This window comes from Trichoplusia ni, chromosome 21 (assembly GCF_003590095.1).
Source record: "Trichoplusia ni isolate ovarian cell line Hi5 chromosome 21, tn1, whole genome shotgun sequence".
Classification (NCBI taxonomy): Eukaryota; Metazoa; Arthropoda; class Insecta; order Lepidoptera; family Noctuidae; genus Trichoplusia; species Trichoplusia ni.
This window is the reverse complement of record NC_039498.1, coordinates 3,247,556-3,267,517: the sequence shown is the minus strand read 5'-3', so window position 1 is coordinate 3,267,517 and position 19,962 is coordinate 3,247,556. Positions and strand designations below refer to the sequence as shown.

The window sequence follows — 19,962 nt, the reverse complement described above, 5'->3', positions numbered from 1 at the left end:
AACCCACGGCCTCCGGTATAGCAGTCAGGGTTACTGCACTACAGGATTCCTTCGCGTGATAATGACTTGTGCTGTAGGTGAACACAACTGTCTAAAAAGAATAAAACTGTCCATGGAAATCATGTACTTTTCTTCCAAAAATTTGTAGGTAAGCCCAAAATATATTGTTTCCCTTTTTTACTATTTTCTGTGTAAATAAATTATAATAAATATAAATAATAAATAAATGCGGACAACATCACATACATTGTTCTGAACCCAAAGTAAGTTGCTAAAGCACTTGTGTTATGGAATTCAGATCTATACAACGAAGGTACCACAAACACCCAGACCGGAGACAATGAAGAAATGTGAATTTTTACATTGACCCGGCCGGGGATCGAACCCGGGACCGAGCTAGCGACACCTTGAAACCGATGCGTGCACCACTCGACCACGGAGGTATATATAAGTAGATAATTTTTCAATTTTATGGCCGTTTCGAAAGGTGTTCAGCTCGACAAAAACACTCTAAGGCGTTATATTCTTATATCTTGCGGTTTAGCAGAGTGGATAGAGTTAAGAATAGTTTTAAAACAAAAAAAAATAAGACCCGCAGTAAAGATTTTAATCCTTGGGGATTTCACAAACTTACAAACTGGTGCACAACTTTAACTTCGAAAACAAAAAAACGAAAACTCTTTCTTTCTAAAGATGTATAAACATGACGTACATGTAATGACATTGTTTAAGATTGACTCAACCCGCCCATTTGACTGACCACGAACAATGTATTTAATGAATCCTCAAACATTATACTTGCTACGGTGAATGACTTCACGAGTCGAAGTAGGCCAAGGTCGCAGCAATATTGCAATAAACTATTAATGCAGAAAAACCTAATTGTAGAAAAAATACAACAGCTCTTTTACTTGAAATCCCCTCTGGTGGATTGGTTGAGGTACACGCCAAACTCACCGTGCGTGCTAAGTAGCAGGTTCGATCCCCGTATAGGACAAGGGTTGGTGTGATCAAGGAATGTTTTTCTTGAGTCAATATTACGTATTTTTGCATGTGACTTGAATGAATGTTTGTGATATTAGCGTTTCTAGTTTCTTTTTATTTTAATATTGATAACGGCTCTTTCTGTACGAGAATCTCGTGATTCTACTTCAGTTTTTATGTTCATTATAAATGTATCTGCACATCAAGTCAGCGCGTTAACTTTACCGAGGAATGTAGGTAGTCCCTAATAAAATTATGGTCGGTAATCTAAAATAGTAGATGCGGGTGTCAAGTGCTGCCCACCCGCGGGCCTGCCCACCGGCTGATTATATAATGTTGGAAGTGGCACAAGCGTGTCTAACTCCAACAGCTCTGAACACAGATGTCACGCGATCCTTCTAAAACTGGGTAATACGTTGATTACTGGACGAGCCGCATCCTACTGCATTGTCTGATCGTTTGAACTGACATCGCGATGAGGTCTGTATGAACACGTTGAAATTTGAATGGAAATATTGTATTCCTATGTATGTATCAAAATCAGGTGGCTAGGTACTTCATTGATACAATTGGGATGGGGCGAATACAAAAAGCAATTTTAGATAATAGAGAATAATAAGAATAGTGTAACTAATTCCTTCCTTTAAAGACACTTGCTTTATTTTGACCATGCCTCAGCAATGTAAGAAAGATAAAGCAAAAAAAAATCTTCCACAACGGAAAATTGAATGAAAAACCATTAAGTACGTTATCGTCCGTTGACGTATACATAATAAAGTTTATCTCGAAAAAAAACATGCATCTCGTATCACACGGATTGATCGCTTATTACCTATTTCTACCGTCTTGCTTCGGATATCTATAACACAGTGCCAGGACTTCCGCGGTAATTTCAATACCAAAATTAGCCAAAACGAACATATTCGAGTAAGCGAGGGTAACGAACAGCAATTCATTTTGAATTTAAGACGACTGGCTACGTTTATTTATTTGTCTGTCAGGATTAATGTAATATCACGGTTCGGATTAAGAATGGCACTGAACGTCTGCGACGAAATAACCCCTGAATACTCCAGCTGTCGTTTATTTGGCGACCAATTTAGTACATTACACTTGCTTCCGTTCGTTGTTCCGAAGCGCGCTTTATTTAAACCGCGTGTTTTGTGTACTACTGTCGTTCGTGAGTCTTTGCCACTTCGCTGACCGGTAGTATGGGCTGTTGAGGAATCGAATAGGATGGGATCTAAAAATGAGCCTAGAGGAATACCTTAATTGAAGACTGAAATTTTGTTTTATCAAAACCTGTGTACATACTTAGAGTGATTTTAAAGGCAGTCTAGATTATGTTATAGTAATATATTGCCTCTTTAGTAGGTGCTATACAAGTCCGGTGGCAGGACTATAATTTTCGCAAAACTAACTCTTGTAGGTACAAGTTGTCATAAACACTCCATAACGTGTTTGACATGGCTTCTAACAAATTGTGCTAACATTGTAAGTCTTAGAACGTACTGAGACCTTGCGAATAAGTACATAATAACGTTCAAATTAAAACGACAAATATGCTAATTATAGATTTACTAATTCGTTTACAATTGTATTTTTGAATTTCGTTGATTTCCTCTAATTTTACATTTCGAATTTATTCGAATTATAAGGTCAAAGATGTTTAATAGATCAATTTATGATGATCAAGGTTTATCCGAGCACATTGCACACCTCCGAATAAGAACCTGATTCAGAGTCTGACGTTTAAATTAAAACAAAGTCTTAATATTTCTTGACGACCGACCAAAATATGTTGAACAAGAATAATGAGCTCTGATTGGGGTCAGTGGCCTAACAGTGATTGCCTCGACATCGTTAGTACCAGTGGCCCTAGAAACGCGACCTTCGAGGTCTTACAAAGTACCAGCGCATACCGTGACCTTAAACACATGGCTATTGCTATTCTCCAGTGCAAGAAGCCAAAATACTTCTTGTTATTTTAAGTTGTCATTAAAATGGATTGATTAATTAGTGCTTTATATAAAACTAGCTGTTGCCAGCGACTGCGTCCGCATGGTTAGAAGATATAAGTTATGATTTATACCTGCCCTGTTTTTCCCACATTGTACCTTCGCTCCTATTAGTCGCAGCGTGATGGTTTATAGCCTAAAACCGTCCTCGATTAATAGTCTATTCAACACAAAAATATTTTTTCAATTCGAACCAGTAGTTCCTGAGACTAGCGCGATCAGACAAACAAACTCTTCAGCTTTATAATTTTAAGTATAGATGAGAGGGGTGGTCGTATACACAAATTATATAAATTCTCATTTGGTTTATATGCTATCTTTCCTTTTAGAAAAGCATTCACCATTGATTCTAAAATCATTATTTAATATATTGCGTCTTATAAGCATGTTATATAAAACAGTGCGTGGAATATCTTATCATAAGAGATTTAGTGCGTAGCCTTTGTATTTTCTTTTTATTAGATTATTACTGTTCAGTAGGTACCTATCTGTGATATTTGCACGCAAGTGTAGGATGATATTTTTTGGAATTTCCTTGCCGCTTGACGAAATGTTTGCCTAATCATGTCTATGGATTCTAGGCTAAATTTGACATTTTAGGTCCTCTGTGTGAGCACCTACTCCTCTTTCCATTCTCATCTTGTTTAATGAAAACGACTCCCGCTTTTGGAAATTTATCATTTGGGCGCGGGAGGCGTTGGTGCACACATTCAAGAAACAGACAGAGTCACACTTTCTCAGAAGAAGCGTTCGTTGATCACACAAATTCTTGACCTTCGCGGGGATCGAACGGGTGACAACTCGCGGACAGTGTGTTTAGCGTGGCGACCTTTTTTCAAACTACTATCCACACAGTCTACGTAACCCAGTCCTCCAAGACAGAGTCGAGCTCATCTACGTCTGGGCCTAACATCATCATCGGCCTAGCCTTTTTTCCCAACTATGTTGGGAAAGGCTTTACTGCACTGTTTTACAAGTACCGATTGCCTATTAGACTGGTTTTCAGTCTTTTTAGCTTCTGACTACTCGTAACGAATGATAAATAACATAAACACGGGGGAACTCGTAATGACAAGGATGGTTACGCATCCACGGACCCACAGTGTCAAGCGTAGCTTAACCGGTGATCTATCAACTTGTGCAATTATTACTTAGTCATGAGCTTTTTTTTCCGGGGTGAACGGTAATGTCTCCAACCCACGTCGAGGGCACGGCGTGGGGATATGTCGGACTTCCACCGACTAAAAACACCCCGGGCCCCTTCTACTGCTTTAGCCAGAGTCACGGGATCTCTCGCGCATACTCAGCGCGACTCTGGCTGGCTAGCTATTTAACATGACTCAACTAACAAAAAGTAGAAGAGCAAATATCGTTTATAAACATCAAAACATCCTGCACCAATAAAACAAACACCTTGTAAGATCATTTGTAAGAGCATCGACACCTCGATGTTATTGACCGACAGTTTCCTTACGCCCGTGACCGGACACCGAATATATTGCTATAATTGAAGATGAACTTGTTATGATACCGATAGGTTATTGAAAGTTTAATAGGATATGTCTGGAAGTTTGGATGTGAATGTCGTATTGCAGGCAAAAGACGACTACGGTAAAAATGAAGGTGATGCCTATTTGGCTATTACTGGAACTTATTAGATTACATTAAATAAAGAATTTTAATTAAATATTGGCACCCAATTAATTTATTTCAGACTTTCTTACATTCAGTTCAAAAAAAGTTGTGCTTTTAAAGTATTTTAAATACTTAAATTAAATCCCTTATAATCTGCTTATTTGTCAACTCTATACATCGACACATCGGTATCTTATTTCATAAATTGAGTTTTACAGGAAAAATTTAAGAGATTTCAAGTGAGATTGTAATCGGCGATAATCTTAAAATGAGCAACACTTCCAATGTTTCTCACCCACTTGAGCTTATCTAACAAATAATCTTCGAATCAGTAAATACCTCTCATCTAATGACAAACGCGATACGTTGTCCACTTCTTATGTATCTTAAACACGCGTGGAATATTGTATTACAAGGTCAGTAGGTTCTCAGTATTATTATTCTTCTTTCCTCTAAAAAGAGAATATCATTCATCGGCCTAGCCTTTTCCCAACTATGTTGGGGTCGGCTTCCAGCCTAACCGGATTCAGGTAAGTACCAGTTGCAAGGAGCGACTGCCTTAATGCCTAAAGCGAGAATATATGACAGAGAAAAAATAGACCTCCTTTTAAATCTTATAAGCAATCCACCAATCCACTCACAGTTCTCCAACATGGAAATCATGAGGAGTAACAGGTAGACTGTATATCGAATACTCCAAAAGTTTGTAATTTATTCCTTGAGCTTGGTCACTACTTTAGAATACTGTTTTTTATTGATTTGTCGAAAAAAATACACATTTATTTATTTATTCCTTATCGTATCGCGCGAGCTTCACAAATATTCAAGTCATATGCACAAATACACCCAGTCTCTGGGAAAAAAACTAGTATTTTTATAAAACTCATAAATAGGAGAAGATTCTCAAAGTCTGTTTATTTCCTTTACAAGTTTAAAGTTTCAAGCGTCTCCGAAGACGTTGAAATTACACGCACCGCCAAGTTTTACATTTTAACAAGCGCGTAATATTCCCTGTGAGTTTGTTACTCCGCGACGCGACGTCTCAGAACATCTAACAAGCTCCGATACTCATTATAGTCACAATCATGTGCAGTTCACTTCTCAGGAGTTCATAGAGTTTGTTGAATTAGCTAGACTGTTTGTCCGATGTGCTTACATTTTGTTTTGTTACATTTTAGCGTTCATTTTAAAGTATAGTATAGTATAGTTTATATATAAAAGTTGAGTCCAATTTCTTACAGAGTGACACGAGAATTTTATATATCCAATGGAAGAGTTAATTGACTAGACTGATTAAAGGTATGTGAAACATATTGACGACCTCCGTGGTCGAGGGGCGTACGCACCGGTTTCAAGGTGTCGCTAGCTCTGAGGTCCCGGGTTCGATCCCCGGTCGGGTCAATGTAAAAATTGTCATTTGTTTGTCTCGGGTCTGGGTATTTGTGGTACCTTCGTTATATCTGAATTACAGAAGAGCTTTAGCAACTTACTTTGGGTTCAGAACAATGTATGTGATGTTAATTGACCCTTTTAACAAAGGGTCAATTAACTTAGCTTTACATAGACTTCTTGGTGAAAAACTATCCATTCATTATCGCAATCATAGATGTAACTCATTGACTAAACTTATTAATTTTTAATCTTTTGCCTACTGGACCAGCAACAAGCGCATTGGCATTTGGAGACATATGTATATAGGTATACATTCTGTTCGATATGCGAAATTTAATTTCAATTTTAATTTTCGGTCAATATTCGCCGCGCGCTTACTGATAAGTCCACAATCGTAAGGAAGTGCAGTCAAAGTAAACCGCATGAAATTTTTCTTCCACTTCGACTAATTTTAACCGATTGCTGCTAAGATGAATAAAAGTCAAAATTTATACGATGGAATAATGTTAAAATACATATGATAAGACGTCCTTAAATTCTATCATTTCCGAGTGACATTTTGACAAACTGTGGCAGAAATCCCCTGAATGTATGGAAATGACAGAAAAAAGTGACCCATCGAACTGAAATGTCATTTTTATAATATTGAGCATCTTCTCTGGACGATGACGATGACTATCCACTATTACTAGAAGCAAGTTTCCGATCCGGATTCACAGAATGACAAATCGAATGCACTCGTATAGTTTATATTTTCTATTTACTAACACCTGCTTTACGGCTCGTGTTGATAAAATATTTCCGATAACGTCGCTCGTTTTCTGGCATAACATAAGTTTTTCGAGTATTATATTATCTTAAATAAGATTGGCACGCGTAGGTATCAACAGTATTTAATCTCATCTGGACAAATTAAAGGCTTTATCTTAAAAGATAATTCACCTGTCATAATAAATATGACAGTTTAAAAACAAATAACTTTCAATTTATTAAAAACAAAAACATTTTTCTATAACATACCCAACGACACATTTCTACCATATATACTTAAATGGGGAATGTGAAATTATCACTCTTTTCACTTAACGTGTTTTACACGTTACTAAGTAAAATAAGAGTCTAATTTCTAAACAAATATGTAGAAAAATGTTTTACATACATAACAATCTTATCAAAATAATATCTTGAGAGTACAGACAGCCTTGGCCCTGTATTTACTGCGGAAAAGTTTTTCCTCAGATATGAAAACACATGTTAGAGATTAACATTTTAGAAAACCTTGAAATGGCCGACAGGTTTTTACCTGTTTTTGATACTCACAATATCTGTCCTCTATGTAGAGAAACATACAGAAAACTTCGTATATTGGAAGCCTGAATTAAACGGATAATGCGAGGGCAGGTTGCGGTAGGGGTTAAGCACATACAGGAAAATAAAGGCTTCTATTTGTCACATTACATTTTGCAATCGAGAATGAAGGCCTGAAACCCACAGGAGGATTCCCAGTTTGGCCGGATAATTTAAATTACAAAAGTGACCCTTATTGTCGCTTCTTAAACAAAGGTATCTGAACCGTTTTTCACTATACCAATTAGCTAGATAATATGTGCTTTCATTAAGACAAATAGATATACATTATATACAATACAAACCTACATGTATATTACTTTTTCTTTAATAAGCTGAAATGATACGTCTATACATGCTTCCACTAATTACGGTATAATTAGGAACAATAGTCCCGATATCACGATAGCGCAAGCGCATCTCACTGCTCACATTTAAACATGCCAACTGTAATTAAACACACAGTTACAATAATAATGAACTCGATATGGAAATCTTTCTTTTTCAGATGAATAATTTCTAATTATATAAATTTAATGCTATTTCTTACTAATTAAGATGATACTTATCCCGAGGATCAATAAACAGAAATTGATAGCATCTTTTTTCTAAGCGACTTGAACTTTAAGTAGTCTATATCTTGCACCGCGGTGATTTTCACAAAAATTCAACAGTCACATGCATTTTATGGTGACTGTGACGTCAATATCTCAGTGAACTGTTGAGGTCTTTCAATTTGATAGGGTCAATCGCGTGCCTTTTAATTTTATCTTGATTTTACCATATACTCATTTCCGTCCAGTGTATTTTGAAAAGCATATATATAATCTGGAATTGAATATAAACCGTCTTAATGCAAAACGATGGCATAAACCTACTGTTAGACAAGGACAAAGTTTAACAGAAGTTGAGTATGGTAATACAACTAAACCCTACCACATTTCAAGAATGATACAAATATATATTCAATTCAAATGAAGCAGGAGAACTACAACAAAATCTATTTCTACAGGATCTCAGGAGTTGTATACTCTGGAACAAGTATATTCGAGTTGAACTTTGACCTTTATATGTTAATGTTGTATCAAAACTCCGTCCGAAACCTCGTATGTATTTCAAGGGGAAAATTCTATCAAACACCGTACCACGTTACTTCTCTAGAATCTCCGTTTTGTATAACGTAGATACTTCTTTTACAAAAACAAATAAAAGTACAATACTGAAAAGTATCATTAACTTGTAACAGAAGAACGAGCCTTCGTTTACGCGATTGGAAATCTCACAATAATAAATTGTAAGCACAAGATAAAGTAAAATGCACAGTCGCTCTGAGCATTACACTAAACAGAGCGCCGAGCATTCGCAGGGAACGTTAAATTACATGGGCATGCATTATAACTGAGTTTTTATCAGCATTTTACCACCTTAAGTTTGGACAAGAAAGCAACAATATACTCCGCAATATCTTTCCTTTACACATATATCTAAACAGATGACGACAATTCTTTTTCTTGACGAAAGTGTTATATAAAAAATTACTAATTTACTTTAGAAAAACATTTTCAGGCACTTATCGTATTGGAATTATGACCGGAATCCATTTAATAACGTTGCATATGCAACAATAGTTAAAACTGTTTCAAATAGTAATGAGCCATAAAATCGCTGTGTCCAAACTTGCGCAAGAGCATAGCTCGCGCGCACGCCGCGTAAAAACGTTCAGAGTCGTACAATTTTTACGCATTGTTACACAACAACACTTGAGCAAGATCAAGGCTAACACTTGGGTAAACAATGGCACCGTCGTGTTTAGATAAACACTGAAATATTTATATTACTAACAACTTATAAGTAAATAAGCACTAAAAATTATGTGTAAGCAGTACTTTTGCTGGTAGCTAGCCCGTGGTGGCGTGCATAACGTGAGCAACCGTATCCGTAGACCAGGCCTAGTTAAAAGGGAAACACAAAAGCCATGACACGGCCAAGAACCGCCATGTCATGAAAAGGGTTTTGGAACATTACTTATATCATAATTTCTAGTCTCCACGCTTTTATTTATTCGGCCAGTTTTACTGGTTTTCATAGAACTTTGTATGTTTTTTTTTTATAACTGTGGATTTCCTTCTTTATGACCGTCTTAGCGCTTGGCCTTTCTACGGCATAGAACCTCATTAGGTAGTGCTGATTGTCCCATTACTTACGCGGATTTATCGGGATCACTCGACTAGTTTCATGAATTGACGGGAATAAATTGAAGCGGATTCTGATTGGTCAATTTAGCTTTTAAAAACACAAGCAACTAGTTTCAAAAGTAAAATAACATTGTTAATTCAATTCAAAATTCAAACATTGCATTATAAAAATATAAAAATACCGACAGAGGCTCTTTTTACAAAACCTGTCTTTAAAACTGACTTTTTCCTGTTACATTGACATTGTCGGTGAACTTGCTATTCCAGGCATACGCTGTTCGTACTAAAATTTTAAAACAGCTCTATTGAAAGTTGGTCCTCCCTCTAAAAATCGAAAATGGTCCAGGTTAATAGATTATAAACGAGTTGTCTACCAAATTTCGTCAAAATACGTTCAGTGGTCTTAGCGTGGACGAGAAAATCAAATATCCATCCGTACGTTAGACATGTATATGTGTGGATGGATATGAAAGATTTTATTCAAATAATCTAATCAGTGACAAGAAATTCGTCTTAAAAACAAAATTATTGTTCGAAATTATCTGTTTTCTCAATAAAAGATTGATATTTGTGTGTTTTAATTTCGATCCACAGAAGCGACAGTCGAAATTTAGCCAGGCTGTGCCAAAACACATTGTGGATGAGCTAAACCTACGAAATGTATCAAGTAGGACTCTTATCATTATTAGATTCCGTACAGCTAAACTTAATCCAGTAAAACAAACGGTCAGGTGTCAAAGAACCATTTGTCCCCTTTATATTTATTTTTCGTATTGTCTGTTAAAGTGGCAACAAAAATATATATCATGTGTGAAAATTTCAACCGTCACGGTTTACGATATACAGCCTGGTCACGGACAGGCAGCAAAGCCCCAGCTTTAGGGTTCCGTTTGGCAACGCAGGTAATTCAGAATACGGAATCCCAAAATAACATTCCTCTATCTTTCTTGCTATTGGGTTGAAGTTAACAACCACAAAGAGTTATTTCCTTCTAACATCAGTCTCAGAAATCCAAATATCAGTTTAGTTGTATGGATACTATCACACTCTTTATCCTCGTATATACTAAGTCACTGCGCCAATTCAGTTGACATTAAAATAAACTCCGGTCTAGACTTCTTTTGTTTATCGACGCAACTATGCGGCTACGCTCATTCTCAAACATTATTTCTGTACAGAGCTCGCGAGAAATCACAGCTGACTTGTCTCATGGAAACCCGAATTAAATACTCAGTATTAACGCTAAACTTTACTATACAAGTACACAAGATATGGCTAAATGAATTAGTTATGTTCATCACGATATTGTCACAGTCATTCGATCAGGCCTTGCTGTTAACTGTGTTACTAATGTTTCTTATTATTACGATCTACTGTCTTACTAACTCGGATTTTCCGCCCCGGTCTCAGCATTGTCCATTGACACAAGCACTTACGTCAAATCTTATAGATTTGTATTAAGTGGATAAAAAGTGTTAAGTTAATAACAAAAGAACCATTTGAGAAGTGTAATTAGAAAATGTTCGCGATTAAAACTCCAGTATAGTATCTGAAGTGACTATTTTAGGAGATGTATACCACATTTAAAGAAATCAAGTTTTCTATACCCAAATACTTCATAAATTTCTTAAGTGATAGTTGTAAAATGCATAGGATTCCGAAAACTGGCATTGCATAGAATCAATGAATGCATAGCATTGTTCACATAGAATCTTCTCTGCACGTTATCTTCAATATCTTCTGAAAACAATCGATTGCTACATAGAAATTCGTCCTAGCGCAACACCTAGACAGCAACACGAAACCTTATCTGTTATCACAAGGCCTTCGATGACAGCTGACATCAATCAGATGCTAAGAGATATCACATGGTATCAATTAAACTTCCAACCGACCATAACACGAGAGGGAACCATTAATAGTCTCACAGGAGACGTCGGTGGCAGGAAAATGATGGAGGCTAACCGGAAAATGTAACAACATAGACCATGCATACGAAATACTTACTAACAAATAGCCTTCGAAAACACATTCTAGAATTTAAAAATTCGACTAAGTACCGTCGCTATTAGGGCAACTGGTTATAGGACTTATTCGGCCCAAAAATTAAAATTAATTGTACGTTCATTTTAGGGCATCAAGTTGTGAGGTTCACAATTGATGTAACTTTAATACCAATATTTATTTTATCCACCCTTCACCAGTCAAAATAAAACAAAAACGTGACTAAATCTAGATAAATAATTATCTTACAACAATGCACAAAAAAGAAAAAGATCAAAAGATTTGTTACTAAAGACTGAAGAAAATCATAATCGAATTCGTTGTACGATGTTAAACTTTGCAAAGAAAGAAAAAGGATTCTGCTTTACATGGTATGACAGCAATATCGCATCCGGTATCTGAAGTGATTACCATACGAAAACCTGAAATCGTTCACCCCCGTACCACTTAATCAGTCATACGACGGATTGTCTTCAGCCAACACTTTTAAAAAGGTTGAGTCCCACGCAATGAACAATTGCTCCTGTATTATGATTCTCGCGAATATTAATAGATCTCGGATCGGTCTTAAACCATGCCAATGTTAGAACCTCGCTAGTCTTAACAAACATATTATTATATTTATACCTTTTTTTGTATAAACAGATACAGTTACAAATATCATTTAATATTTAATCAAGTGTCAACCTGAAATACGCACGACTTAAGACAATACAAATGTATCGGACTTCTCACAAATATTATAAAAACGAATATTTTATATTTTTATGTTTTTATGTTTATTACTACCTCAAGAGCTATTTATTACTCAATTAATTTAAATGAGAGCAAAGAAGGCTATATTGAAAATAAAGTTTTCCTATGAACAAGAATGGAGCTAACTTATGTGACTCAACAGAAAGTTTAAACCTACGTCCATTTAATATACTTAATCTAACATTAAGTGTGATATAGAACACACGAATTTTATCTATTTTGTTAAATAACTCAAGACAAGACCGTCGATTACAAATCGAAAGACATACGGACAAATAGCAACAAACAGCTAGTACCCACTTCGCTTAACAACCTAAGCAGGTAAATTCGAATGTAAGCGGTACCTGTCTATAACGAGTTCCGCGGTGACCTAGTGGGTCATAATCCTTGTGTGGACATAGTATTCCTACCAATCTAGCTAAATGAAATTTTAAGAAGCGATAAAGCAAAAGTAAAGCCTTAATACTAATACTTTACCATAAATGTATGGGTATGTCAGGTCTAATTTACGTGATTAATCATAACGAATTTACATTTCCATATTATTCAGAGTTTTGACATATTGCTTATAGAAAAATGTCTACTGACTAGAGGCCCTCATTGGAATGGTAATTAATAAGGTCCCATTTATAAAGAAGGATGCGTTTTAGTTGTGCCTACTTCAAAACACACTCACGATAACTTGACGAAAAAGCTAGCCAACCTATCATGGTTGGCACGCATGCTCCATAATAATAATTATTCTCTTTCTCTGATATCAAAATCTGTGATCAAATGCCTGGGCATGGGACGTTACAGTTTTGTATGGTCAAGGTTTACAAAATTGTAACGAAATAGTTTTCGAGTGTTCCGAGCACAAATTGTATTTTACTGACGTAGACGTGAGTTGAAGAAACCAATTTTCCTTTTGAAAGAAGATGCACCGAGCGTACCTGAGAAGTCCTAATACTGTGTAAGGCGTCTTTCTAACTGGCAACATACAAAAATCTTTTTTCTTTAATAATTAGCATTGCCATTCAACGTGACAATGCTGCCAGTGTCTGCTCACTTTTGAATTTTGAATTCATTTACTCAGGGGAGAATATATCGTTTCTGTCGCTTTGTAAATAATATAGTAATATTTTTTTAATAGTATCAAAATAATTTTAAAGTTGTGTTTTATATAACACTTTATTTACTAGTATTTATCTGGAATGCCCGAATAGCTTCTGAGACGAGTACTTAATCATAATATGACATGGTAGAGAATAGCGAATCACACTTGAGGCAAAGTTATCGGGATATCCTGATAAAGTCGCATGAGAAAACTAAATAATTAATTACTTAGTTCTTAGATAAATAATTACGAGTATGCCTCAAGTAAGTTATAGTAATATTACAGGTCTTAAGCCCTATTGAAATCAACGTATGCACTGTACGCAGCGGCAACGCATATCCCGGAAAATACAGGTTACTACGAGAACTTATTACGACGTACGAAAACCTTTAGTTTGTGCGAAACATATCGATGAAATGTATCGGTAATTGCACATCGACGACTGGAAAAATGTATTAAAATGAATGTTTATCGCTCAAATATTCGGCATGCGCAATCTGTTAACACTTGGGTGATTTTACACGAAAATATTGACGACCGCACCAAATAATAACATCCACTAAGTAAATTTGTTTATACTTGGGATTTAGTTTATATCAATGAATTGTTTGTCTTTATATTAACTGGTATATTTACTGTTCATTTTAAAGGAAGGTGATAATTTATTCGTTTTGCCTACAAGGTGTCTCTAAAATTCAGTGTCAATGTTGAAACTTTTTCAATGATTATGGTTTGATCTATTCACGAAATGTTTTTATTTTTCTGTCACTGTATTTCTAATGTGATTTTTCATATTTGACCCCTTGCCGTAGGTACCGCGTCCTTGCTTGAATCGCATCCATTAATAGTGTAATTAGTCAGCACCAAAAACATTAAAATCAATTTGATGTGACACAGATCTAGGATATGGCACTTTCGTATTTGAAAAACTGATGACTGAACACTTGTTCAGGACCTGACTGGACCTCCTCTTTCTTGTAGTAGTTGCACACAGGTCCCCGTTACAATTAAGAAGTTTTTCTTTTTCAAGATGAATTTTCTTTACTTAATGATCTGTTTGAAAGATTTGAAACTTCCGTTTAAATAAAATTAAAGAACCTATAAAAGAACAACTTTATTTTTTGTATATCTTGAAGAATAGTAAATTTATTAACAAAGAGGCCTTATTTCAACTGTCGTTTTTTATCATTCACCAGGCTCTAGATGTTTTAAATCTGTTATTTTCCTGATATTCTTTTGTTTTCAAGAACTTAAATTTAAAATTGATATTTTATTTATAATTCGTTAATAAATCTATAGTAAATTATTGATTGATTCGTCAAGCTGTGATTGGAGTATTTAATTCCTTGAAATTAATAGGTATGATACTGCCCAGAGTCGAATGCTTAAATCAGAAGGTTAACCACTTTTGTTTGCGTTCTCACGTATAAGTTTGTGTTGCAGTTGATTTTATTTTAAGACGAAAAATGTTCCCGCCATTTATTATATCTTATATCAAAAGTGTACCTGCGATCCTCATTAAAATCGGAATCCAGAATTTCTCCATTGCCTCACAGAAGTGATTCTTAAACCATTTAATTAATAAATGATATGGAATACAATAAATGATTGAGTATTGAGTATTGGGTATTAATACGATTATTAACTAATGAAATGCAATTAAAAATCAGTTAAACTAACGATATTGTTCCAATAACAGGTACCTATTTACAAATATTTCGATAATTTCAAGAATTACGCAAACGCTAAATAACTTAACGTTTTTAGAACTTTAAAAAAGGTAAACACACAAAATTTAAAAAAGAACACAGAGTTGCCCGCGTAAATGCTTTTTTTTTCTTGTTTAAATGCAACAAAATCTCGCACAGCCATTAAAATCCTATGAGTACAAAAGTAAATAACGCAATGGTAACGTGTCTACAAGTTATTCTAAATAATAAATAGCCTTGTGTTAGAGTGAAGTGCAATACTTACTCGTAATGAACGTTCGCGTCGTGTCGTGCCGGACTGCGCATGAGCGGATAGCGCGCGCGATCACAGGTGACTGCAGCAAAAGACAGCGCGCGCCCGCTGACTGATTAAAACACGGCCCTATACATTAACTACTGGTTTTACGTACGATGCAAACACTACTCAATTATTAACTTTAAGATCACTGAAATTACAACCATCATATTTATTTTTTTATTCTTTTGAATCAATCAACAAAAAAATATATAAGTTTCTAAGAATGAATATTCCTCGTAAGACATCATTTAGTACTTTCGGTCATTCCTCAGATTTTATCACGGCCAATGATATTTCAGTCGGAGGGTAGCAGTTTACAGTTTTGAAACGCTGTACCATTCATAAACTGACAACATAGAAAATAGAAAACCTAAACATTACTTGATTGCGTCGAGCGATAAAACCTATGCTTATAACTGAAAACACGCGAGAGTAGACGTGAACAGTTTGGGAAATTATTAAGTGAATAGGATTGTATTTAAGGAATAATAATACGGTATTCATGGTGTCTTACGTATTATAATGAATATGCAATCAATACAATAACAATATTTTTAACAACAAAAACATACAACCTCCTCCAAATAAAAACTACTGACCTTAAGAGGAGTATTTTTGTCTCGGACCAAATGATATTTCACTTTAGGTAAATTAAAAAAGAATCTTACTTAGTCGGAAAAGTTACGAGGTAACAACAAATATACCCAAAGAAGTATTGGAACCTGCTCCTTTTTGAAATCGATTGAAAAAAAAGATACTTAACTGAAAACGGAGAAATAATTAATGTTAAAAAAACTAATATAATTGTTTTCTTATAGTATTTTCTATACAGTTCAGCGCAGGATTCGAGTATCACCGGAATTGTTGTCGTCGATGTTCGTGTTAAAATATTTACATTAGTTGCTATTGCAGCGACCTTTGTTTTGTAAACTGAATTTAATTGTATTGTTACATATGCGTCACGGGGGTGGCCTACTAAACATGGCCGTTGCTGTATCGGGTTGAAAGAATCCTGTCATAGTCCAGCTCCTGAGGAGTGAAATACAGACAACTTACCATCGGTGTGAGATGGATTCTTTAGGACGAAAGAGATAAATACAGTTTTGGTATTGGGTCGTCGAATATCAGATTTACCCAAAATACGTAAAGTAGTGATTTTCGATACTCTGCAAAAGTGTGACTGCCTTCCCCCTCTCAATAGGGTATGGTATGGTGATTTTCGCCGGTAAATAATAAACCCCTTTCAAGTGCGACATTGGACTTGCGACAGAACGATCCGTAGCAGTACCTTAGCTATCGCTCCTTTCTTTTTGGTATTGGTAATATTTCCGTATAAAAATTCAGGATGTAAATGACAATCTCAGGTCGGAGAGTAGACTGACAGCACCCATATTCAGGCCAGGCCGGCCCTGAGGTCCGATGAATATATTACGAGGATCAGTCTTAATTGAGACCGAATATGTTCTAGGGTCACGGGATATGCAACGAATTGACAAACACCGACACAGAAACGCGAATGACGTAACCCAGCGGTTCAGGTTTAGTCAGTGATTCTGACACTATCATTTCCTCCCCCCAGGGAGTGGGTTTCCATGAGAATTTCCCCGCCTTACCAAAATAAAAGCGTCATGGGCTAGCAGATCTGTGAAGGAATTCTGATGCACGGGTTTGTCAAGAAAAGTCATGTATATTTACCTAATTCCTTAAGTGCTCTTCATTATAGTTTTATGGTCATTAATAAATAAGATATTCTTAGACTCCTCTTAGAATAGATTAAGTATCCAAATTCTAAATGACCAAAAATTTTAATCTGGAATCGCCAACTCGCAGCGAGACAGCTTGGAGGTCAATGTACATCTTTTTCAATTTGCGATATGAATTTCTAGTACTAATAATAAAAAATAAGCAAATACTTCCAATGATTTCTTTCGGCTCGTAAAGTTTTAGTGAAGTCCTTAAAAACTTGGATTTCCAACTTAAACAGTATAAATTACCTTCAGGTCATACCAAAGAAATGGCATGAAAATCAAATACTGAGGATCGCTTTCGTTCATAATCCGCTAAAGCCAAAATCTGCTGTCAACCTAACTGCAAAGTTAGTTAAATTTAGCAAAAAAGGCAGCGTACCTATGGAGTCGTTTTTAAAATAATTATTTATTTAAATTTCATTCATTCAATGCCGTACTGATTTTTTTTATAAAATTTAAACATGTATTTAAAAGTTATATTATACACCGTGATTTTTTAGTCGTCTTACAAAAGCAGCCCAGTTCATGTATCCAATGACTAGAACACGTTCATGATAAAAAAAATAAGTATTTATGAGATTTGAATAAATTTAAAATGCAATTTTTATTCAATATTATAATGCAATTCGTAGTTTTTTAGAAACACAGCTCTGTTGCGAGCGCGGTCCGAGCCTTGTAACAATGGTGAGGGGCGCGGGCGGCGATGTTTTAATCATTTTTAAGAGTATATTTAAGATTTCTCCTCTTTTATTTTTCTTCGTACTTATTATCATAGTTGATAATAAAAAAATAGTAATCGCGCCTGGGGGTATTTTACGTCGGATACATGAACTGGGCTACTTTTGTAAGACGACTAAAAAATCACCGTGTATATTTTCACTCACCGGTTGTCAAGGGTGTCTTAATAAGTATAATCAAGACAGAAAATATAACTTGAAAATTTTAAAAGTCTCATTTTTATTGCCAGCATTGAAATCTAACATATTAATATCACCTAATATCATGTGTGGATGAACACAAAGAACCGATTGGCCGCCACAAAATTTATATACGATTATAGGTACTTTGCAATAAATATTGCCACTAGTCTCCACAACGAGATTGAAGAACAATAAAGATTTTGTACGGTCGAACAGTTTTGCGCAGAGGTCAAGTAAGCCTCTTACATACCAACTGAGAGCTTATTGAGAGCAATTTCAAAACCAATACCCAATTCTCAATATTCAATACTTTATTTCCACTCCACATTGTATGATAAAAGATCTTAATAATTAAATGAACAACAATTCTATACTTTTAAAAAGTAGGGGATGAGAAAAGTTACATATATTATACTTAAATTAATTATCTAAGTTGGTAAGTGAGTGATTTCGGAATTCGAGAATGGAGATGTACCTATTTTGTAAAATAAAAATATTAAAAGGTCGGAGTCATGATGAATTTATTTATTCTGAAAAAGTTAATCATTAACGGTAAAACCAGATGAGGCAGGCATTTTCGTGGTCGATGGAAATATAATTTTTCTGAACATGTGTATGTTTTACGACACAAATTAAAATATAAATACAGATTCTCAAGCGTTTAATAAACAATCAATCGTAAATGCATAACTGAGACTATCTATAAATCGATTTACCTGAAATAAAATAAAATTACATCCCATTCTTCAATGGTTTGTTATTCATATATTTTGCTACTGAATTCCATTCAAATTCGAAAACTATTTAAAAGACATCTGTGTAAATATTGACGCAATACATGACAAAATCTCAGAATAACAGTATATTTAAAGAACTTTTAATATTGGAAATTTACCACATATTTAAACCTATGTTCGTTCTAGGCTTAATAGGCACAGATTTTCAAAGGGATTGTTTCCTTTCGACTGGTAGGTTGCAAGATAGAATATTCCGTAAAAAAAAGGATTTATTTTATTTTATTTATCAATCTGTCGTTAAAAACATGTTAAGGCATTTCGAAGTTACCCCTTTTCACTCTTTTACCCCGTTCGACTTGACTGATTTGTTGAATTTATCTGTCTACAATAAAGGTCTAAATTCAGCTAGTCAATTTGCTCTTAGACATATGACCCCGAGTCCTCACTGTCCTCCAGACGACATCAGCACGTCACCCTGATCACGACTTTTCTATTCTATAAATAAATGCGTAATCAATTTTGCGCCCCTATTGAATATCGTGTTAATTAGAAGTTCAGTAACCGCGGTCCTATAATCGTAATTCACTAGAAATGTTCGCCAGTTTTAACTTGAATTTTTCTTGCATATATCTACTATTTATTACGAATCGGCACTGAATGTAGCTGCCTCCTTTGACAAGGACATATGCTACTCTACATCACTAACATCACTATTTATCAATAGAAGCAGAATAGCAAAAATAATATTTTACAAGAATCATTCGAAGTTATCACTTTTATATGTGCGAGTGCGATAAATACCTCGTGTCCTAAAATAGCGCTTATTCTCGAAAGAGCTTTATTTCTGGGAAATTATATTAATCCTTATAAAACAAATACAATAATTTCTTATTGTAAAAAAAATAATACGTACGAAAGTATGGAATCAATTTTGAACCAAGTTGCGCTTTACATCATCAAACAACAGTAAATATCTTAGGAGACACTACAGTGTTTAAATATCCGCCGTAAAATAATTAATTGGTAACTTAGCAATTAATTAAAACAATTTGATTTTAAATTCCATTTCACGATTGAACTAAAACAATTTTAAAATGCCTGCCTATATCTCTAACACCATACA

The 19,962-nt window shown here is 35.1% G+C and overlaps 1 protein-coding gene across 2 annotated transcripts in view; it reads right to left on the bottom strand.

Annotated features, from left to right (window-relative positions):
* LOC113504070 (proton-coupled amino acid transporter-like protein CG1139) overlaps positions 1 to 15,506 on the bottom strand; it is a 51,788-nt gene extending 36,282 nt beyond the window's left edge. Inside the window, exon 1 of one of the 2 annotated variants that reach the window (XM_026886163.1) lies at positions 15,402 to 15,506. The gene's annotated coding sequence lies outside the window, so the exon portion shown is untranslated. The remainder of the gene's footprint in view (positions 1 to 15,401) is intronic. The other variant, XM_026886162.1, reaches the window with a different exon arrangement.
* Positions 15,507 to 19,962: the final 4,456 nt, after the last annotated feature.